Consider the following 17,457-nt stretch of genomic DNA (forward strand, 5'->3'; position numbering starts at 1 on the left):
GCAGCTTAGGAGAAGAGGCCTGGGAGGAAACCCACGCCCACTCAGAAGGATGTCTGCACGGTTGTGCTTTGAGTAAAACACAAGTTATAGGAATAGAGTTTCAGTCCTCCGTGTGCTAGGTGAAAGCCCGGGTGTCTTATTCATTCAACAAATATTTATGGGGTGCCGACTCTGTGGTGGATGCTACCTCTAAGGTGCTTGGGTGACATCAATACATGAAGCAAGCATTCTAGTGGGAGTGAGACAGATCATAAGTCATAAAGGTATGGAGCATGTTAAAAAGTGACAAATACCAGAGGGAGTCAGCACGCCAAGAGGATGGAGGAATTGCCGTTTTTAATGGGGGGAGGAAGCCAATTATGGTGGAGCCTCTTTGTGGTTCCAGCCATTCAGGAAGTCAAGGGGGGAAAAATTACTTGAACCTAGAAATTCAAGGCCAGCCTGGCAGCTGTAGTGAGATCCCATCTCAAAAGTAAATATGTAAATAGACAGGGGGAAGGAGAGCAAAGACTTAAAGGAGGTGAATTAGTCTATCGTGGGGATATTTGGGGACAGTGGTTCAGGGACAAGGAACAGCGAGTGCAAAGGCCCTGTGGCATGAATGTGTCATGCACCTCACACAGAGAAAGCAAGTGTGATGAAAGCAGGGTGAGTCCATCTCTAGCAGTCAGAGAAATGCAAACCAAAACCACCCTAAGATACCATCTCACTCTAGTAAGATTGGCAGCCATTATGAAGTCAAACAACAACAAGTGCTGGCGAGGATGTGGGGAAAAGGGTACACTTGTACACTGCTGGTGGGACTGCAAATTGGTGCGGCCAATTTGGAAAGCAGTATGGACATTCCTGGGAAAGCTGGGAATGGAACCACCATTTGACCCAGCTATTGCCCTTCTCGGGCTATTCCCTGAGGACCTTAAAAGAGCGTACTACAGGGATACTGCCACATCGATGTTCATAGCAGCACAATTCACAATAGCTAGACTGTGGAACCAACCCAGATGCCCTTCAATAGATGAATGGATTAAAAAATGTGGCATTTATACACAATGGAGTATTACTCAGCACTAAAAAATGACAAAATCATAGAATTTGCAGGGAAATGGATGGCACTAGAGCAGATTATGCTAAGTGAAGCTAGCCAGTCCCTAAAAAACAAATGCCAAATGTCTTCTTTGATATAATGAGAGCAACTAAGAACAGAGCAAGGAGGAAGAGCAGGAGGAAAAGATTAACATTAAACAGAGACATGAGGTGGGAGGGAAAGGGAGAGAGAAGGGAAATTGCATGGAAATGGAAGGAGACCCTCATTGTTATACAAAATTACATATAAGAGGTTGTGAGGGGAATGGGAAAAAAAAACAAGGAGAGAAATGAATTACAGTAGATGGGGTAGAGAGAGAAGAGGGGAGGGGAGGGGAGGGGAGGGGGGATAGTAGAGGACAGGAAAGGCAGCAGAATACAACAGACACTAGTATAGCAATATGTAAAAATGTGGATGTGTAACCGATGTGATTCTACAATCTGTATTTGGGGTAAAAATGGGAGTTCATAACCCACTTGAATCTAATGTATGAAATATGATATGTCAAGAGCTTTGTAATGTTTCGAACCAGTAAAAAAAAAAAAATCTACAAAAAAAAAAAAAGCAGGGTGAGTGGTGTGGTAGGAGATGATCAGAAAACAGGGCAGGGGCTGGGGATATAGTTGAGTAGTATGAGTGTTCTCCTGTCATGAGCAAGGTCCTGGATTCAGTCCCTATCTCTCTCTCTCTCTCTCTCTCTCTCTCTCTCTCTCTCACACACACACACACACACACACACACACACACGAAACAGGACTAGAAATATAGTGCCTCTGGCCCCTGGATGAGATTGGGAGGCACTGGATGCCTTTCAGCAGCAGGCTGACTGGATCTGACCTCTGTTCTGAGAGTCACTCTAAATACTAGGCCAAGAACAGGGTGATGGGTGAGGCCAAAGCATGGACAGAGAAGCAGACTCTGCAGTCCCACGGACTCTCTTTAGCCAATGGGCAAAGAGAAAGACCCTTCACCATTACCAGGATGTGGGGAACACAGTTGTCACCATTTAGTTTCAGGATCTGTATCCTGTGACAGCTCCCACTGAGGAAGTGACTCCCGGCTTCCATTCTGGGCTCACGAGTACCACTGGAGCTGGCGATTTCTGTTTATTCACTGGCAAATCTCCACATGCCTTGAGGTGGATCCTGAAACCCACAGTGTGGGGCAAAAAGCAAGACAGGTCCCTGGGCCAAACCCTCGGGTGTACCGAGTGGGAGGAGCTGACTGGTGACTGGATTCCCTTTGCTCTGCAACAGGATTTCACTGGAGGCGATTCTCTACTTCTCCACTCACCTGTCCTCCTTCTCACCTCTTTTCCCCAAGGAAGAGCTACACCACAGTCTACCAGAAAAAACCACACTGCCGGGGCTCCCCGCCTGGATACCCGGCGGAGAGAGTCCTTCCTCTAGGGATTTCTTGGTCACTCTGCTTAATTTTGAGGAAAGATGCTTCTTTCTTCTAAGAATTGTCTAGTAAGTGCCTTCTAATCATGAGAACACGCACTGTTTTCTCCTTTCCTTCATTATCCATTGGCAAGGGGGACCCTTTTGGAGCTGGGAATGTGGCTCAGTGGTAGGGGGCCTGCCTAGCATCCATGAGGCCCTTGGTTTGATCCCCAGCACCGCCAAAAAGGGAGAAAAGGAAAAAAAAAAACACTCAGCAAGCAGCACGACCTTTTCAAACGATATACGAAAGGGCAGAAAAGAGGTATAAACTTGTTTTTTGGTGTCAGGGATTGAACCCCAGGGTGCTTAACCACTGAACCACTTTGCCAGACCCCCTCCCTTTTTTTTCTTTTCTTTCTTTTAACTGTAAATGGACATAATACCTTTATTTTATTTATTATTTTATGTGGTGCTGAGGATCAAACCCAGTGCCAGGCAAGCGCTCTACTACCTAGCTACAGGCCCAGCCTTTTTTTTTTTTGACAGGGTCTCACTAAGACCTCACTAAGTTGCTGAGGCTGGTTTTGAACTTTTGATCCTCCTGCCTCAGGCTCCCAAACCATTGGGATTACAGGCCGGCTGTGGGTCACTGCGCCAACAGAGATATAAACTTTTAACAACAGGTGATAGGCACCTGAGTACTTGGCAGTTCCTCCTGCCACCCATCCCGCTCTGTCCCCACCCCACCCTGCCAATCCATGTTTCCAGAGGCTTGGCTGAGAACAGGGCTTCTGCTCTGACTCATTCCTGCCAGTTTACTGCAGCACTATAGTACTTCTTCCATCCAACAAGTTTTGGTAAAACCCTTGTGGAAGAAATAGGACACCATCTAAATAAATATGATGTATAATACATATCCACAGAATGCAAAAAAAAAAAGAGCATTATTTTAAATGTTAATATATTTGGATGAAGAACATCTTATTTTTAGTTATTGAACACTCATGATAGACCAACCGCATTAAAGGATGCAAATATTATTCAGGCACAAATCCCACCTCCAAGGCACTTCATATCTGTTGTCTAGGAAAAACAGTATATGTATAAAAGTAAGTGGTGACATAAAATGCCATGGGGAACAGACACATTAGGCATATGGCAGTTCTGACAAAGCTCCATACTGTATATTACTGTATGTAATGATTATGACTAGGAAATACCAATCAATGAAAGTCCATAGGAACTACTTAAGTTTGATGTATTACTTTTTGGGGGGTGAGGGGTACCAGGGATTGAACTCAGGGGCACTTGAGCCACATCCCAGCCCTATTTTGTATTTTATTTAGAGACACGGGGTCTCACTGAGTTGCTTAGCACCTCGCTTTGCTGAGGCTGGCTTTGAACTAGCGATCCTCCGCCTCAGCCTCCAGAGCCGCTGGGATTATAGGCATGCGCCACGGCGCCTGACTGATGTATTCCATTTTTATTTTTATTCACTGAAAATTTCACCTTTCCATTAGCCATCCCAGAATCCACACTCCATTTTCAGCAGGACACTGACAGTCTCCACCTTGGTGATTCTAAATAACTTAGTATGCTATAAGAACCAAAACAACTGCAAAATAGGGTCTGCCAACAGTGGCAATGGCCATTTGGTCAAAGCCAAGGAATGATATTAGGAAGAGAATCCTGGATTCCAACCAGCAGAAAAGGCCACACAAGGAAATTATTTCAGGCTGGGGCTGGGGCTCAGTGGTACAGCACTTGACTAGCATGTGTGAGGCCCTGGGTTCGATCCTCAGCACCACATAAAAATAAACAAAATAAAGGTATTATGTACAACTAAAAAATAAATATTAAAAAAAAAGAAAAAGAAAATCATTTCATGGAGCAGGGGAGTGAGATAAGATTCAAACACCAAAATGCTTTCAAACGTGATGCATATCATATTAATTACTTACCATATCATTCAGATTATACATCAGCCACTGTCTGTTTAAACTTATTTTTTTCTTTTTTCTTTTTTTTTTTTTTTTTGGCAGTGCTAAGAATGGACCCCAGGGCCTAATCCATACTAAGCATGCCCTCTACCACAGAGCTACATCCCCAGCTCTGTTCTAAATTTTTCTTTTTCAGTACTGGGAATTGAACCCAGGGATGCTTTACCACTGAGCTACATCCCCAGCCCTTTTTATTTACTTTTTTATTTTGAGACAGGGTCTTGCTAAATTGCCCATGCTGGCCCTCAAACTTGCAATCCTCCTACCTCAGGCTCCCAAGAGGCTGGGATTACAGGCATGTGCCACCCTGCCCAGCTCTCCATTCAAAACTCTTTACATACAAGAGGTTAATCCTCATAACAACCCTGTGAGGTAGGCATTTTACAACTGGGGAAACTGAGTCACTGGGTGATTTTTTTTTTTTTAGGTTACCTACTTAAAGTCACATGAAACAAGGGATAGAGCCAAGATCAAAATCAAGGTGGTTTATGCCCTTTACTACTTGGCTATGGAGTTTGAATTCTGTGTGAATAGTCATCCTGTCCCCCAAATTGTCATTTTTATTCTGGCTAAATCCTTTTCTTTCTCTCCACATGTGACCAAACTCTACTGATTACCCTGAGAACAAACCAGCCCACAGGGCTGAGCTCTCTGCATTAGCACCCTGCAGCTTTGGGCTTTTATAATCTGACTAAACTCCAAGGTAAATCCACAACCAGCACATTCTCCCCAATAGAAAGATCCTCTGCATGAAAAAATATATCATGGATATTAATATATCATGGATATTAGCTGATAGAATATAAAACAAAAACAAAAACATCAGGTATTGAATCTTCTGTTAATAATAACCTGCAGCACCCCGTTGAATTTTCTGTGTCACTGAACCCTCTCCATTGTAGTTACACAAAGGCAACTTTGTCTTGAGAAGGCGACTGAGGATGGGCCTAATCTTGGCAAGGGCTTGGTATACCAGGAACCGTGTCATTATTTTTTAAAATAAATGACAACCAACAAAAAGAAATATTATTTAAGCTATCTTCTCAAAAAAAATCACAGCGCTATTATCACAGACATCAGATCCCCACTTTTAGAAAAATGAATGTTTTACCTGAGCTTGAAAAGTCCAAATAGACGTTTCTCAGAATAGGGATCACCTGAAAAAAAGAACTTCTCCATTTCATTAAATACTTTAGTACTATGTTATTTTTCTTTTGGCACATAAAATGCTTTGTAAAAATGACTGAGTCACAAGTTTCAGGCCAGCCTCAGCAATATAGGAAGACCCAGCCAGGAAACAGAATATGGAAAGGGCTGAGGTAGCTTCGTGGTAGAGCACTTCTGGGTTCAGTACCTGGCCCTTCAGGGGTGGGAGTGGGGATTAATTTAAAAAAGAGAGAGAGAGAGAGAGAGAGAGAGAGAGCGCCAGATCATAGTGCCCTGATATCTTTTTGACTTCTGTGTGAGTGGAACCCAGGGCATCATACATGCTAAACTGAACTCTGAACTACTCATCCCCAGCCCTAAGGTAGAAACTTTTTCATTATAATTTTTAAGGTGGACATTTCCTGGGTCAGGTACCAGCATCCTGTCCCTGTCAGCTGCACAATGTCCAGCATTGGCTGTACACCATGCACTGCCCATTGGGATATATAGCTGACTCTTGCTCACCCATGTGAGGGTTATCCATCCCTCCTAGAAACAGGTTCCTTCCACCCAGCCTCAAGGAACATGAGCAAAATTGACCAAGAGGACTAGGGTTGTGGCTCAGTGGTGGAGCTCTCACCTAGCATATGTGAGGCACTGGGTTTGGTCTACAGCACCACAAAAAAATAAAATTATTGTGTCCACCTACAACTAAAAAAAAAAAAAATTTATATTTTTTTAAAAACTTGACCAAGAGGGCTGGACTTCTGGCTCAGTGGTAAAGTGCTTACCTAGCATGTGTGAGGCACTGGGTTCGATCCTCAGCACCACATAAAAATAAATAAAATAAAGATATTGTGTTCATCTACAACTAAAAAAAATATATATATTAAAAAAAAAAAAAAGACCAAGAAGCCAAGCTCAGTGATACATGCCTGTAATCCCACCAGCTTGGGAGGCTGAGACAGGAGGATCGTGATTCAAAGCCAGCCTCAGCAATGGCTAAGCAACTCAGTGAGACCTTGTCTCTGAATAAAATACAAAATAGGGCTGGGGATGTAGCTCAGTGGTCAAGTGCCCCTGAGTTCAACCCCCAGTACTCCCCCCCCAAAAAAAAAAATTGACCAAGAGCCCTGGTAAAGCACAGTTAGGAAGCTACAGTTTTCAGAGACCCCCCTTTCATTCAAGACACACCTATGGGGGTATCACATTCATAAGAACCACAAACATTCAGTATCTCCAAAGAAAAATGTCTTGATTGGGGGAAACTGGATATTGTTTTCTTCATTAATGTGACTGACTATAATTTCTAAGTAAAATACACGTTTTCAGAACCAAAAATCCACGGAAACAAGAGGGTTAATATTTTGCCAAAACACAACAGGTTTTCAGGAGTAGGCTACCACTTTGTCTTCTGATGCCATCTCTCCCAGGTGGGCTTCAGAAAGGTAGAGATTGTACTTTTGGTTTCTAAAATGACCCTAAAACCTCCAGTGGGGTACTAAAAGACCTGCTAGAGCTGGGCACGGTGGCCTACAATCCCAGTGGTTCAGGAGGCTGAGATAGGAGGATCACGGTTCAAAGCCAGCTTCAGCAATGGTGCGGGGCTAAGCAATTCAGTGAGACCCTGTCTCTAAATAAAATAGGGCTGGGATATGGCTCAGTTGTCGAGAGCCCCTGAGTTCAGTCCTGGGTACTCCCCCCCAAAAAAAGACCTTCTGGAGTCCAGTGCTTCTACTATACCATCAGGTTACTTTGGGGTTTTTGGTATTTTATAAACATAAACTTATATACCTCTGAACACACCAACAAATCATTTTTACATAAACTGAGTTCCTATGATAAACAAACACTGAAGAGTCACACCAACAATAAAAATTCATATTCTATATAAAATTTGTATAAACATAAGTGTAATTTGGGGTGCTGTCCTGAAACCAGTGGAAAATGGAAGGAAGGCAGGCGGTGGGAGTAAGACGAAGGGCTTGTGCCTTTTGCAATCAGCTTAGTTTTGGCTGTACCAAGAGATGGTATCTTGAATTCAATCAAATCAGCATCTCCTGTGGCCCACTAGAAACCTTCCAGTTACAGAGGTGGGAAGAAGCCTCAAATTCCCACAGTCGCCAGTTCACCTGCAAGAGTTTAAGGACGTGGATAATTTCCCTGTGAACTTTCTATTGAATTCCTCACTAGTAGCACATGCTGAACGCACCGGTTTCTTGGCCACCTGTTCCTCTAGACTTCTCTTCCTTTCTACTTTAACTGGAAAATTTCTCCCCTAAACTATTTTCAGAGCAAAAAGAGATTCTTAAAAGCAGGGTGTGAGGGGGTGTTAAATGACTCCAGGGGGAAGATATCTCCTACCCCCACCTAACCTCCTCTCCCCATATAGATGCTGACCAAACAGAAAGAAAAGCAACTGTGAGAAATATCAAATCAGAATCAAGCTGTGACCAACTGAGACCATCTCAGGAGTGCTTTACCAGGTGATTCTGGATGGCACATACAAAGTGGCCGAATGCCACCACCACCCCCACGTCTCCAGCATGAGATGTTTCCAACAACTAGAGGTGGCAACAAGATGATTACTTATTATCATTTTTACACCAGTTACCTGGAGGGTCCTGAGGCCGCACCTCTCTTGTACCCCAAGTCATCCCTGCATTGCCATTTATGGAAAATCTTCACCAGGTGGTTCTCTGAAGCAATGACTGAGCAGGTGGCTGTTCTGACTAACATGCAACTCTGATGGTATTAAACCAGAAAATCAACGTCATCCTAAGACAGAGAGTGCTCCCAAGAGGAAAAATATATCTCTTCATCAGGCCAGGAGTTGGAAGGTTCCAACATAACTTTTAACTTGGACTCATTCTGACAAGCACTTTAAGGTGCATTAAATGTCTTCATTGTAACTTTATGTAAATTGGTTATGCAAATTCTGCGTTCTAGCAAAACATCTCCTTTTCCTAAATCTTACGATTCCCAAATTTAAGCCCTCTTCACAGTAGGAAATTTTTTTGTTTTGGTTTGCTTTTTGTTTTTTCCAAGATTATGTATTCTTTGGGATACCAAAATCCCTGAGCCTGGATCCAGATCCAGTTTTAAGGAAATCTCTCTCCCACACCAGCACCCTGTACTCACTTCCTTAGCCTTTCCTAAAAAAAAACAGGGAGAGGACTTGAGATGTGCAAGTGGAAACACACAAAAGTATTTCCATAGCAGTCAAAGCTCAAACATTTGGGCCTAGGGTGGGCACACCTGTAATCCCAGCTACACAAGAGGTTGTAGCAGGCCGATGTCAAATTCAAGGCCAATCTGGTCAAAGACCCTGTCTCAAAGTAAGAAATTTTATAAAAAGCTGGGGGTATAGCTCAGTGGTAATGTGCTTGCCTAGCATGTGCAGGCCCTAGGTTCAATCTTCAGAAGGACAGAGGGGGCTCAATTATTTGGGATATGATTTACTTATTTTTTCCCCTCCAACTAAATCCTTTTAGCTTTCCTTGAAGAAATGACTGGAAAAAACACCATTCTGGAAAATCAAGGCTGAAAACAGCATTCTGTGTGTTGCATAACAAAACAGACCCTTTACAGAGGTGTGAAGTCCCATGCATACAGGTTCCATAACTGCAAAATGGGATAGGACTTATTTTAGTTTGGGGCTCAGGAATAGAATTTGAGAACTGAGGGTGTGGCTCAAGGATAGAACCCTTATCTAACATGCATAAGTTCCCCCCCAGCACTATAAAAAAGAAAAAACAAAAAGTAGAATTTATAAAGCATATTCAATCGTCTTGTAAGAAAACTATTTCATCTACATTAATCTTTTTTTAATATTTTAAATTATTTTTTAATTGTAGATGGACACAATACCTTTATTTTATTTATTTTTATGTGATGCTGAGAATCGAACCCAGTGCCTCACAGGTGCTAGGCAAGCACTCTACCACTGAGCCAAAACCCCATTCTTTAATCATTGATTACTAGTAACCCAAAGATTATAGTTTAATATGAATGTTCTTATCATGTGAGGGAAAACACTGAATGTCTTAAACACTAGGTGCTCAGAACATGTGTCCAGAAACATGCAGCTTCCTTGTTTTCCACCTTATTTCATCTTCAGGATCACTAACTGTTTTAGGTGTAATCCCTTCAAAATTTAATCTAGAGCATTTCAGTGAGGAATCAAAAATAAATATATTCAGAAGGCAAGAGAATTAATAAGCCATCATCAATTTGAGGCCAGCCTGGGCAACATAGTGAGACTCACCACTCAAAAATCAGTAAATAGATAGATAAGTGAATAATGCAATATTAAGAAGCAAATATTTTAACTACTGAAACTACAGACACTGCTTAAAATGTTGATATTGAATTCTCAATCCTATAAACTTCCGAAAAGGCAACAATCAAGAAGATAATAAAACATCAGATTTTGATTCATATTCAAAATATGTTCAAAAATACTCTTGATCTGATTCATTTAAGTGGGGGGAGGGGTGTGGCTCAGTGACCCAGCAAGTGCCAGGCACCCATAAGACCTTGGGTTCCATTCCCCAGCAACCCTCCAGCACCACCTGGGATGGGCCTGGGAGGTAGAATTTGGAAAACAAAAACAACTATTTTGTAAGAAAAGTGAAGGACTGCAGAGTTAAGCTAGAGACTTTGTTACTGTCACTTAACTTCTTCATTCCATAAATACTGACTGTCAGTCATGCAGCTAGAAACTTGTGAAGTTTCCGATTCCCTGTTCTCCCCAGGTATGGCCTCAAATGAAGTCAAAGAGGCCTACGGCTTGTATATAATCAGAACAAGGTGAAGGGTTAGATGGACACAAAAATACACAAAAACTCAAATTACCTTCTCCTTTCCCTTCCTCCTCCCACTTTCTTTTCCCATTGAGTTGGTTTTCTTCCCTCTGATTATCAACTTAACATTATTCTTTAAATTGAGAGCAGCACAAACTTCCACAAAGTGCTCAGTCCCTTGGTTGGGTACTTTGGTTTGTCTAGTGATTGTTCACCACACCACTGACAACCTTTCACCTTTTAGAATCAGCACCTGCAGTTCTTGTTCTAATCGCCAACCTTTTGTGCTCAAACCTGCGACAACCCCTTCTGTTGTATTGCCAACGCTCTGCTTTCCCTCCCCTTAAAAATCTGTGTGACTTCACCTTAAAGCTTAAATAAAATCTTCAACTGTATTCCTGCTGAAGAAAATGGAAGACACGAGGGAGGGAAAAATTACTTTTAGTGCAAATCAGGAATGGCCTGACTGGGTACCTTGAGAGGATGGTTATTTTTCTATGACTTTGATAAGCCTCAAAATAGAAGCCACGTCCCTAAAGGCCTTGGGACAGTACCTCCAGAGTCACTAAACTTTTATCTAATTTTAAAATGAGTCATTTATTTGGAAAATTCCACTTCCACTTATTTTAACTGATTTCTTAATTATCCGGTGACTGTTAGCTGTCACCATCCGCAGGCCCTACCCGTTTCTACAGATTGAATTTTTAACTTTGAAAAAACAACCCAGCCTCCCCTGTGGGTTCCCAGCAGAGGCGAAGGAATCCAGGAAGACCCCCTTCCGCCTTGGTTAACACCTAAATGGGATGCCTCAAGTCATGAATGCTTCTGCAATCTCACTGTAACAATCGGACTCTAAAGTCACCTGTGCCTCTGGGCAGCCCAATCATGTGTTTTCAAGGGTGGAAAAAAAAAAATCTGTTTCTTTTATGGAAAAAGACTCTTTGCTACAGGAAACGTGAAGGGGCTGTCGGTTCGATGATCTGCTTTTCCAAAAGCTGACGCTTTACAAATCTTTTTATAAACCCTTTACTTCCCACTAAACATACCAGAACCAGAAGGAAGACGGTGGAAGGAGCGAGATAAGGCAAAACGAGCGAAGAAAAAAGGGGGGGGGGAGTTACTACTTCAAAACTGGGATCCAGATGAAAGATTCAGGGACAGTAGTGACAAGGATCACCAAAAGCCACCTTACCTTTGGTAAGCATCTGGAGTCGCCCACTTCAGAAATTACCACCAGTCCCCGCTCAGTAGCAATTGACACAGCTAGGAAGTAACCTAAAACATCTTCGCCGCCGCCCTCTTTTTAATGTAAAACCAAAATAAGGAGTGTCCAGCTACTCCCACCTCGCCGCTTAAAGCCACAGATCGTTTTAGGCTTAACTCCGGGGCTCTGGGAATTGCAGTGGGTCAGAATCTCTCAACTTTGGAGACGGGCGCAGAGAAGGAACTCCTCACCAGGACAACTCCCCCAAAACCCGGCTTCCCACTGTCCCGGGCTGCGCATTCCAATAACCCCAAGGCAGCTGTGGGGTTCAATTCCCCGCGGCAGCGACACCGGCAGAGCGCGGCGATGGCCCCAGCCCAGCGGCGCCGCGTCCGCACCCCGCGGAGACCAGCGGCCCGGCTGCCCGGCTGCGTCCGTCCGGCGCGGCGCGCGGGGAGCGCTCAGGGTCTGGTCTCCGGGCTCTTCCCGGTTCCCTCCCTCCGGCCTCCCGCTGCCCTCCCCCAGCCGAGGCCATTCGCCTCACAGTAGCAAGGTTGTCTCTGTCTACTCCCTTCCCTTAAACTCACCAAACCAGATTTTTACTCCCAACACCGGCAACTTCCCGTAAATCTGCACTGAAATTTTATCCTGCTCGCTGAGCCTCCGCTGGCTGAAGGCCAGTGCAACATTCCTGTTGTTTTAGGAGCGCAGATACCTTAGCTGAAGGTTAAAAAAGAAAAAAGAAAAAAATCGGCCTTGATGGAGAGATTTGGGGACTTCACCCGCTGGACTCCTCCCCTCGCTCAAACAGTCCCATGCATCGCAAACATGCAGAAAGGGCCCCAGAAAGTAGCACCTGCTCCACCTGGGGACATGTGTGCGGCTCAGGCGTCCGGCCCCCTCTGGGTGGCTCAGATAAACCTAGCCAAGAACTAAGTTGGAGGACCGGGCGCAGAATCCCGCTGCGGATCTCAGGCCGGGCCGTCCCACCCTCCCCCGGCCTCTCACTGGGAAAGAGGTCGTAGGAGCAGGTAGGCTCGCGGCGAGCCCCGAGGCGGGCCTGAGGCACCAGGGCCCTCCGCCCGCGTCCTCACCTGCGGCACAGCCTGGCTCGGACCCGCGTAGGAAGGCACGTCACGCGGACCGAGTCCTGACCCCGGCCGGGGCCTTCACAGCAGGGCCTGGGGCCTGGGCGCCGCTCGTTCAAAGTGGCTCATTTTAATGCGCCCTGACCTGGTGTTACAGCTGGTTTCTAGAAAGGGAACAAAAACAGTGCATTTAGAAACTGCAGCCCAGGGCCTGTCTGAACCTTGCCTGATCTCGGCGGAGTTGGCTCCAACTGCGACCCCTTCCCCACTCCCACCGAACGCACCCACCCAGCGCCTGCAACCCGTGCCCCACCCCCCACGTTACCTGTTTATACAAGAGTGAAGGAGCCTCCCGCATTTCAAAAGAGCCCTAAGCCTGTTTGGAGGCGCTGGATCCGCCAACAGGAATCGAATTCTGTGACTAAACAAACTAGAAGAGGAAGCGGGCACCACCAGGAACCTAAAACCGAGTTGTGATTTCGGGTTGCAAAGTCATTCAACGGAGCGGGGCGGGAGGGATATTGTCTCTCCTTGGGCTACTTTAGTGGAGAAATGCTCCAAAAATACCTTTTGCTGGCTAAATGGGTAAACATATAAAGAGCTTGGAAGAGTAAGGGTACCTGGCACATGGTGATAGTTGCCATTATTATCATTATTATACGTTTCTTTTCCCCCCAGCAAAGGAGAGTTAGAATGGACCCCAGACTCAGCACTGCCACTAGTTAGGTGGGAGGCCAAGAGCAAGTTATTCAAAAGCCCCTCCCCCTCGGTTTCTAGAAGATTCTAACGACGGGATTTTTGCAGTTTAGATTCATTACCAACAGTCTCGAATACAATGGAAAATAAAGTATTTGTGAAGGGGAGTACAACTGATTTTCATCGCACTTAACAGTTGTAAGAGTGACAAGCGACATGTATGCTATACGTATAATTCCATGAAGTTCAGTAATAGAAAGGGAACTCAAGACCAATTGGCCTCTGGGTGTGCTTAATTCTAATTTGGATTTAGGCACTTGCTTAGACCTGCTGTTTAACTAAGGGGGGTTTCTTAAACCAGTGTGAATTAGAGGTAAGTAATTTTATATATATATATATATATATATATATATATATATATATATATATATATATATATATATATAATGTGATTATTTAAAACTAAAATGTGCTCATGTCTCCATCTTTATCCTCCACTTGACATTTAAACAAACAAATCATAATCCCTGTACATTAAGGAGGCCCTTTGTACTACTTTGACCCATCTTATCATACCTCATCAACTCCTTACAGAGGGATTCTGTTATTCTCATTTTGCAGATGAAGACACTGAGGTCACAGAGATTTAGTAATTAGCCCAAGTTTTCCCTGAGTAATGAAGCCCGGATTAGTTCCTATGTCTGGTTAAATCTAAAAGCAGCCTTTTCCACCTCTGGGAAAAGTGATTCCTTCTAGGAAAAGAATTCTGAAACATTTGACATCCTTTGACCTTTTATCTTCCTGCAAAATTTAACCCAGAACAATTCAATATTTTCTGAGTTTTAGATTCATCTCTTGTCAATACGCTTGACATTGACAGTGTGCACCGAGAATAGCAGGCAGTGGGAACACTCCTAAGTTCTTGCACCATACCTAAGTGTTGACTCTGCCAAGCATGAACAAGGGCTCCACAACCTTAAGGCAACTTGGAAGCCAGGCATGGTGATGCACACCTGTAACCCCAGCAATGCAGGATGCTGAGGAAGGAAGAACACAAAGCTTGAGGCCAGCCTCACCAAGTTAGTGAGACCCTGTCTCAAAAATAAAAACAGCTGGGGATGTAGCTCAGTGGTAGGGTGCCCCCAATTTAATCCCCAGTATTACCATCAAAAAAATAAATAAATAAATAATAACTTGGAAAACCAACTCCACATTAGCCTAAATTTTTCTTTTCTTTCCCAGAGAATCTTCAAAGATTTTCAATGTCAGGGACCCTCTGAGATAGAGGATTCAAGGGGAAACATTCTTGGGAGTACAGATGTTTCCACCTCTGAACAGGATTTTCAATAGGAAGCACTGAGTCAGAAAGCCTAGAGAATAATGATTGGGAATAGAATGAGATTTGGCACAGCACTTGCCTAGAGTGAGGGTGAAAGTGCAGAGGTCAGTGTGACCAGGTGAACTGGGGTTGCAGTCAAGGAAGATGGCCCTGGACGAGGTCCAGGTTCCAGGAAGCAAGTCCTCCTAAGGGTTCTGAGTCTCTTGTTTTTTTTTTTTTTTTTGTTTGTTTGTTTGTTTGTTTTTTCGCTATGTCACCCAAGCTGGTCTAGAACTTGTGAAACCAAGTTATCTTCCTGCTTCAGCCTTGCAAATGGCTGGGACTACGCCTGGCTAAAATAGATTTTTTAAGTGTCAGGCTATGGCAAAAGAAATGTAAGCTTTCGTTATTTTGTTTTTGTGAGTGACCTAATCGCCTATTTTTCATTATTACTAGTGTGTGGGGGTGCTGGGGATAAGTGCTCCCCCACTGACCCACACCCCCCACACACACCCCCCCCCCACCCTGCAATGCTGTTGTTCATTCTTAGGCAAACTCTCTTCTCCTGCATCCGTTTAGTTTTCCAACCCCCTGCCCTTTGCTTTCTGCTTCCTTCTTTCCCTTCTGCTTATGAAGCAATGTTCTGGAGTGAGCGCAGAGAACATGGAGCCTGGTTTCCCTTAGAGTCTGAATCTCTTAGTTGTGAGATACTGGACAGACTGCTGAACCGGTCTGAGCTTCAGTTCCTTCATTTGCTAAGTAATAACATCTACCTCTCTGGATTTCAGGGAGTTAAACAAGAGGCAAATTCTCACTGCAATTCCTGGCAAGGAGAAAGTACTTGGGAAATGGCATTTCCTTTTGCACCTGGGAAAAAAACCTACTCTAAGGCTTACAATGAATTGTCTTTCTCTTAATTCAAATAACACCATGCCAAGACACCCTTATCAAAGGAGGCAAGGCTCAGCCCTTTGTCAAGAGCCACAGTATAATAATAGCTACTCAAGTATATAACATTTAGAATGATACATTAATTACCACCTCCAATCATCACAACTATGTTAAAAATGGGGAAGACACATTCATTTTAAATCACCCCACTGCTCAGATTAGGAAACTGAGGTTGGCAGCAGTTGCTTGAAGATTTTTTGTTTGTTTGTTTGTTTCTGAGGATTGCACGCTATTGGAACTATGGCTACTCTTCCTATACTCAGTGAGGGAGCGGGATCAAGGGAACTTCAAAAGATTTATTTAGCTTCTAGTTGTGTTGTTGGGGAAGGGCCAAGAGATTCTGGCTGGAGGTTTTGGACACTTCTCATTTTGGAGGCATGCAAACCCCATCAAAGATGTGTGCCCTGTGAGAAGTGAGGCGTGCTGACCCTGTGAAGTAGGCTTCCAGCTCTGTGACAAACAGAAGCGCAGCAAAATAAAGAGCGAGGGGGCTGGAAGTCAGTGAGATCAAAGTTGGCACCCTGGCGGATGTGGGGTCATGGGCAAGTTGCCTAACTCTAGACCTCAGGCTGCTGCTGCTGACTATCCTAACTATCAGGAGGATTAAATGAGATAGCACATATGAAAGGGTCTCACTAAATTGCTCAGGCTGGCCTTGAATTTGCAATCCTTTTGCCTCAGCCTTCAGAATGGCTGGGATTAGAGATGTGTGCAAAGGTGCCCGGCAACACACTAATTTTTTATCTACGAATTTTCTTTTCTTTCTTTTTTCTTTTCTTTCAAGTTGCTGGAAATCAAACCCAGGGGCTGGTGCATGCTCTTTATCCCCACTAAGTTTTCAATACACGTTAGTTATTTTTCTTAAAGATTATAGACTAAGGTCTATATGAGGCTTAAATATACAGTGCAGCAGTTATATGCAAAGAGCTCAGAACAGTACCTGGCCACTGAGCCTCATCCCCAGGCCTTTTTATTTTTTATTTTGAGACAGAGTCTGGCTAAGTTGCCCAGGCTGTCCTTGGACTTGGGACCCTCCTGCCTCAGGCTCCTGGGTTGCTAGGATTAAAGGCGTGCCCCAAGGTGCTGGGTTAGTATTTATTTCTAATGAGAGCTGACCTTTCGGTTATCATCTTACAGGGTAAGATAATCACAGTATCTTCTTAATGATTTTACTTTCTACCTGTTTCCCTCAACTCTCCTAATTTGACCTGAAAAATAACAATTATTACTGGTAAAATCACCTACCTGAGCCCAAGCTTCCTGTTGAGGCTGGTGATATTTTTCCCAACAGAAATTATTCAAAAAACAAAGTCCTGTTTTATCCAGAACATGCAAATTGACCAGAAAGCCCTCTCAGCCCCACAGTTTCTACAGCCTCCTCTTTCCCATAGAGTGACCACACCCACAGACAGCTTTCCTAAGAAATCTTTTCATTTTCAATTTTTATATTAAATCTCCACTGGATCCAATATGTGCAAATTCAAGAAACGTTATTCCAGGACACGCTAATCCAAAGGATTAAACCCACCGCTAACCCTCGAATGCAGTCATCCACCCATAGGACCAGGAAGGCCATTCAGAAGTCTATTAGAAGAGAGTCTGGGTTGGCAGTTTCCATGACACACCATAGGAGGGCCCCTAACTGAATTTTAAAAATGTACTGAGTTCACAGAAAAGAGAATTAAATATAGCAGGGGTTCACTCCGGACATTAATCTCAGAAGCCAAATCCTTCATTTTGAGAAAGGCCTTCAATACAAGGAGTCCCTTGACCTTCGTTC

The 17,457-nt window shown here is 43.9% G+C and overlaps 1 protein-coding gene across 5 annotated transcripts in view; it reads right to left on the minus strand.

The window, feature by feature from the left end:
* The window catches only part of Rbm47 (RNA binding motif protein 47), a 162,125-nt gene extending 148,965 nt beyond the window's left edge, over positions 1-13,160 (minus strand). For 2 of the 5 annotated variants that reach the window (XM_046453382.2, XM_046452951.2), the window contains exons 1-3: positions 13,038-13,158; positions 12,719-12,876; positions 12,212-12,344 (exon numbers count right to left, since the gene is read on the minus strand). The gene's annotated coding sequence lies outside the window, so the exon portion shown is untranslated. Of the gene's footprint in view, positions 1-11,612; positions 12,045-12,211; positions 12,345-12,480; positions 12,630-12,718; positions 12,877-13,037 lie in introns of those variants that run through there. The other 3 variants (XM_046453460.2, XM_046453028.2, XM_046453091.2) reach the window with 3 other exon arrangements.
* Positions 13,161-17,457: the final 4,297 nt, after the last annotated feature.

The sequence above is a fragment of the Marmota monax genome, unplaced genomic scaffold (assembly GCF_021218885.2).
Source record: "Marmota monax isolate L192 unplaced genomic scaffold, Marmota_monax_Labrador192_F-V1.1 WCK01_AAM20220418_F8-fsc00025, whole genome shotgun sequence".
Lineage (NCBI taxonomy): Eukaryota > Metazoa > Chordata > Mammalia > Rodentia > Sciuridae > Marmota > Marmota monax.